This window comes from Macaca nemestrina, chromosome 6, assembly GCF_043159975.1.
Source record: "Macaca nemestrina isolate mMacNem1 chromosome 6, mMacNem.hap1, whole genome shotgun sequence".
Classification (NCBI taxonomy): Eukaryota; Metazoa; Chordata; class Mammalia; order Primates; family Cercopithecidae; genus Macaca; species Macaca nemestrina.
Window position 1 is genome coordinate 107146352 of NC_092130.1, and position 6846 is coordinate 107153197.

Below are 6846 nucleotides of genomic sequence, written 5' to 3' on the forward strand. Positions count from 1 at the left end.
GCCCCTGGCCTAAATCTACACTTTTCTCATTATGAATGGTATTTTGTGTGTTTAAGAGCCATGTGTATTTACTTCTTTGGAACTGTGTCTTTAGTTGTTTTTCTGATGGGTATTTGGATTTTTAAAAATTGATTTTTAGGAACTATTTAAATATTGATATTAAGGAAATTGGCCATTTGTTATGTTTCTACCAGTATTTTTACCTAGTTAATAATTTTTCTACTTATCTTGTTTATGGTCTATTTTTACAGGAAAATTTTGACTTTTATGTATTCTAATTTTTCAGTTAAAAATAGTTTCTAGGTTTTGTGTCATAGTGAAGCAATTAGTGCTCTGAGATTATAAAACCATTTTATAGGCTGGGCGCGGTGGCTCATGCCTGTAATCCTAACAGTTTGGGAGGCTGAGGCGGGCAGATCACCTGAGGTCAGGAAGTTTGAGACTGGCCTGACCAACATAGAGAAACCCCATCTCTACTAAAAACACAAAATTAGCCAGGCATGGTGGTGCATGCCTGTAATCCCAGCTACTTGGGAAGCTGAGGCAGGAGAATTGCTTGAACCCAGAAGGCGGAGGTTACAGTGAGCCATGCTCGCACCATTGCACTCCAGCCTGGGCAACAAGAGTGAAACTTCCAGCAGGTGGAGCTTGCAGTGAGCTGAGATCCGGCCACTGCACTCCAGCCTGGGCGACAGAGAGAGACTCCGTCTCAAAAAAGAAAAAAAAAAAAAAAAAAAGAGTGAAACTTCTTCTCAAAAACAAACAAACAAACAAAAACATTTTATAGTTTATTTTGATATTTTTATTTATTTTTTACATTTAAATCTTTGATTTCCCTTAAACATGTTTTTAATGTAACAAGCAAGGCATTGACTGAATTTTTTTTTCCTCAGGTGACTACCCAGTTCTCCTTACACCATTACATAAATAATCTTAATTTTTCCTCGCACTGATTTGTAATGCTACTTTAACCATAATTTGATTCCCTAAAGAATGTGATGTCCAAATTAGGTTTTATAGCTGATTTTTATGGAACTATTGTGGAATAGATAACCCCAATACTATTTAAACTCATCTGAATAGGAAAAAAAAAAATACCATAACAATAAAAGGATTTGTTTTTTTTTTTGTTTGTTTGTTTTTTTGGGGAGTGGAGTCTTGCTCTGTCACCCAGGCTGGAGTGCAATGGCGCGATCTTGGCTCACTGCAACCTCCTCCTCCTGGGTCCAAGCAATTCTCCTGGCTCAGTCTCCCGAGTAGCTGAAACTGCAGGCTCTCTCCACAACACCTGGCTAATTTTTCTATTTTTAGTAGAGATGGGGTTTCACCATATTGGCCAGGCTGCTTTCAAAATCCTGACCTTGTGATCCACCCGCCTTGGCCTCCCAAAGTGGTGGGATTACAGGTGTGAGCCACAGTGCCCGGCCACAGGATGATTTAGGGAGTAGCTCACAAGTATTCCTATTTCTCTTTTAGAAATTAGCCTATTTGATTTTTTTCCCCTTTCTTTGGGAGTCAACTCTAGAAAATGATACATTTTATCCAGATTTTTATTTCTACTTACCTTGGGTTGAGTTTATTATTTTTTGTATTGCCTTTGTAGTGGGATTATTTTTCATTCATTTGTTCTTGAATATATTTTCGCTTGCTTAATTTTGTTCTTTATTTTTATTTTACTTTTTCAACTTTTATTTTTGATTCAGGGGGTGCATGTCCAGGTTTGTCACCTGAATACAGTGCATAATGCTGAGGTTAGGGTACCAAGCATTGCAGCCAGTAGTTAGTTTTTCAACTTCTGCCCCTTTTGCCCCCACCTTGCACCTTTAGTAGTCCCCAGTTTCTATTGTCCCTGTCTATGTCCATGAGTATCCAATGTTTAGCTCTCACTTATAAGTGAGAACATGCAGTATTTGGTTTTCTGTTCCTGAGTTAATTCACTTAGGATAATGGCTTTTAGCTGCATCCATATTGCTGCAAAAAACATGATTTAGTTCTTTTTTATGACTGCATAGTATTCCATGGTGTATATGTATCACATTTTCTTTAATCCACCATTGATAGGCACCTAGATTGAGCCATGTCTTTGCTATTGTGAATAGTGCTGTGATGAACATATGTGTGCATATGTCTTTTTGGTAGAACAATTTATTTTCCTTTGGATATATACCCTGTAATGGAATTGCTGTGTCAAATGGTGGTTCTGTTTTCAGTTCTTTGAGAAACCTCCAAACTGTTTTTCAAGTGGATGAACTAAGTTACATTCTCACCAACAGTGTATAAACATTCCCTTTTCTCCACAGCCTCATCAACATCTGTTGTTTCTTGACTTTTTATTAAGTCATTATGAATGGTGTGAGACGGTATCTCATTGTGGTGATTTTGATTTGCATTTCTCTGATGATTAGTGATGTTGAGCATTTTTTCATATGTTTGTTAGCTGCTTCTATGTCTTCTCCTTCTTTTTTTTAGACAGAGTCTCGCTCTGTCACCCAGGTTGGAGTGCAATGGCACAATCTTGGTTCACTGCAACCTCCACCTTCCCGGGTTCAAGCGATTCTCCTGCCTCTGCCTCCCAAGTAGCTGGGACTACAGGCACTTGCCACCCACCTGGCTAATTTTTGTGTTTTTAATAGAGATGGGGTTTGACCATCATGGCCAGGCTGGTCTCAAACTCCTGACCTCAGGTGATCTGCCCACCTCGGCCTCCCAAAGTGCTGGGATTTCAGGTGTGAGCCACCACACTTGGCCATTTCTATGCCTTCCTTTGAGAAGTGTCTGTTCATGTCATTTGTCCGTTTTATTTATTTTTCTAATTTCTTATTATTATACTTTAAGTTCGGGGGTACATGTGCAGAACGTGCAGGTTTGTTACATAGGTATACACGTGCCGTGGTGGTTTGCTGCACCCATCAACCTGTCACCTACATTACATATTTCTCCTAATGCTATGCCTCCCCTAGCCCCCAACCCCCTGACAGGTCCCAGTGTGTGATGTTCCCCTCCCTGTGTCCATGTGTTCTCATTGTTCAACTCCCGCTTATGAGTAAGAACATGTGGTGTTTGGTTTTCTGTTCTTGGGTTAGTTTGCTGAGAGTGATGGTTTCCAGCTTCATCCATGTCCCTACAAAGGACATGAAGTAATTCTTTTTTACAGCTGCATAGTATTCCATGGTGTATATGTGCCACATTTTCTTTATCCAGTCATTGATGGGAATTTGGGTTGGTTCCAAGTCTGCTATTTTGAATAGTGTGGCCATAAACATAGGTGTGCATGTGTCTTTATAGTAGACGTTTGCCCATTTTTTAATCGGGTTATTTGGTTTTTGCTTATTCAGTTGTTTAAGTTCCTTATAGATTCTGGATATTAGGCCTTGGTCAGATGCTTAGTTTACAAATATTTTCTCCCATTCTGTAGGTTGTCTGCTCACTCTGTTGATAGTTTACTTTGCTGTGGAGAAGGTTTTTAGTTTAATTGGGTCCCACTTGTCAATTTTTGTTTTTGCTGCAATTGCCTTTGAGTAGTTAGTCATAAATTCTTTCCTAAGGCCAATGTCCAGAATGGTGTTTTTTAGGTTTTCTTCAAGGATTCTTATAGTTTGAGATCTTACATTTAAATCTTTAATCTATCTTGAGTTAATTTTTGTGTATGGTAAAATGTAGGAGTCTGATTTCATTCTTCTGCATATGGTTAGTCAGCTGTCCTAGCACTATTTACTGAATGGGGAGTCCTTTCCCCACTGCTTATTTTTGTTGCCTTTGTTGAAAATCAGATGGCTGTAGGTATGCTGCTTTCTTTCTGAGTTTTCTACTCTGTTGCATTGGTCTCTGTGTCTGTTTTTATACCAGTATCATGCTGTTTTGGTTACTGTAGCCCGGTAGTATAGTTTAAAGTCAGGTAGCACGGTGCCTCCAGCTTTGTTCTTTTTGCTTGGGATTGTGTTGGCTATTTGGGCTCTTTTTTGGTTTCATATTGATTTTAGAATAGTTTTTTCTAGTTCTGTGAAGAATGACATTGTTAGATTGACAGGAATAGCATTGAATCTGTAGATTGCTGTATGACTATTGTAATGATATTGATTCTTCCAAACCATGAACATGGAATATTTATCCATTTGTTTGTGTCATTTATGATTTCTTTCAGCAGTGTTTTGCAGTTCTCCTTGTGGGACTCTTTAACCTCCTTGGTTAGATATGTTCTGAGGCATTATTCTGTTTTTGTAGCTATTGTAAATGAATTTATGTTTTTTATTTGGCCCTCAGCTTGAATGTTATCGGTGTTTAGAAATACTACTGATTTTTGTTCATTGATTTTGTATCTGAAACTTTACTGAAGTCATTTATCAGTTCCAGGAGCCTTTTGACAGAGTTTTAAGGGTTTTCTAGATGTAGAATCATAACCTCCACAAAGAGAGATAATTTGACTTCTTTTCCTTTCTTTCTCGTATCTGATTGCTCTGGCTAGGACTTTTTTTTTTTCTTTTTACTTTTTCTTTTTTTTTGAGACTGAATCTCACTGTCACCCAGGCAATTGTGGCTCACTGCAACCTCCGCCTCCCAGGTTCAAGCGATTCTCCTGCCTTAGCCTCCCAAGTAGCTGGGACTACAGGCACTTGCCGCCACACCTGGCTAAATTTTTGTGTTTATAGAGACGGGGTTTCACTATCATGGCCAGGCTGGTCTCAAACGCCTGACCTCAGGTGATCTGCCTGCCTCGGCCTCCCAAAGTGCTGGGATTACAGGTGTGAGCCGTGGTACTCAGCCCCTATTTTGTTTTTGATAAGATTAGCTAATGGGGCTGTCTCAGGAAACAAAAACAAAAACAAACAAACAAAAAAAGACTAGCTAATGGGCTATCTCTTTTATTGTTTTTCTTGGCTTTATTGATTGATTTAATAATACTTTTTGTTTTATAATTAATTGACTCATGCTTTTATTTTCACTTAGTCTTTCCTTGGGTTTCTTTGATAGTTCATTTTCTAAATTTTTGAATTATGTACTTACTTCTTTCTTATTTATCAATATTGTTAAAACAATTAATTGGGAGGCCATTAGGCTGAGATGGTTCCAGCACCTTGGGTTCCCATTTAGACAAACCAAAACCCAATCCCATGTAAATAGTAAAATGAAAGTTATAATTAACCAATCAAAAACTGCCAACTGACCTCTAAGTAGGGACTTTCCACTGGATCAGACCCAAATAAGACAAATACCAAGCTATAGCCAATAGAGTAATTTGATTACTTTGCTTCCCAGTTCAGCCTATAAAGGCCTGCAGCTCACGCAGGTTCAGTGGAGTTCTCTCAACCTCTTCCGGTTCTGAGTGTTCCTGATTCATGAATCATTTAATGTGCAAATAAACTCTGTTAAATTTGTTTTGTCTAAACTTTTTCTTTTAACTATATAAATATAAAATTTCCTCTTAGCATTGCTTTAAGTATATTCCATTAGATTCTGCTATGTTGTGTTTTATTATCTGCATTTTTCAGTTTCTGATTTGACTTATTCTTTGTTACAAGAGCTAAAAAAGAATATTTCAGTTTCTGGAATGTAGGGTATTGTTTTTCTTGCTTTGTTTCATTTTCTAGTTTTTAACATTAAAATCTAGTTTATTTGTGATAAGGCAACTGAAAAAAGTGCTTAGCGGGAGAAACATCTTTAAATTTCTCTGAAGGCTAGATATCCCTGGAGTGAAAGTGTGTGTGTGTGTTTGCATGTATGTATGTGTGTACATGTGTGCAGGGGCAGAGTATGGTGGGGAAGAGATGCTGTATGAATTTTTTGTTCGGAATCACTTCCTTGACCCCTTTTCCTCCTCCTTGAGGAGAACATGAAGAGAAAAAGGAGGTTAGAAAAGGGGTGAGGCGTGTAGAGTGGTTGTTGGTGCAACAACAGTGGATTTAAGGGTTGACCAGGTAAGGCTTTTGCAGTGACAGGAACTGAATCTCTGGAGACAGGCTTAGTACTGTTCAGCTAACCACTAGGCTTTCATGTTGCTGGTGGGGAGTTGAAGGGGTGGTGGGCAAGGCCAGAGTTGAACTGCTTCACTAGAAAAGGTTGGTAGACATATGCAAGGCGAGGAAAAAACATGGAAGAATCAGCTAGAAGCGGGAGAAATCCTTCAGGACAGAATCAAAATGTTTCATGATTCTCGTGATGAGTTCTACTCTGTGGAGGGTGATTCTCTGGTTTTCTTCAGAGTCTTCAGTAAAAGATCGATTTTTTTTTTCATTGTTGTGTGGTGAGGTTGGACCTTTTGGAGGGACTTATCGAATAGCTGGGAATTATTTCAGATTGTCTTAGGGGTGAAAGTAGAGGCTTTTTTCAGAATCTTTGCCGGGGTGAGACTTTTAAGATTTTTTTTTTTTTCTCTGTATAAAATTTTTTTTTAAAATTTATTTATTATTATTATACTTTAAGTTGTAGGGTACATGGGCATAATGTGCAGGTTTGTTACATATAAGATCTTGATATAAAAAATGCGGACCTGTAGCCCAAGGCATGAGGGAAGCGCTCTTAGTGGAGTACTATGAGAACCTGAATCTGGCTGAGGTTTTCCCGCTTTCTGTGGGCTCCGGGGGAGACTGCTGACACCAATTGAAGCTCTCAATTCTTCAGGAAAAAAATGTATGTGATAATAGCTTACCCTCCATCTCTTTCTGAAATACCGCAAGAATTCAGAGCTCTGGATAGGGTTGATGCACCTGGGTTTGCTGCTGACTCTGCTATTTAATTTTGACCTTGGTCAAGTTACCTAATCCTTTTAAGAATCCATTTCCTCCCATGTTAAATTAGAATAATCATGTTGCTTGCTTCATTGAGTCGTGGTGATGATTAAGTGAGATAATC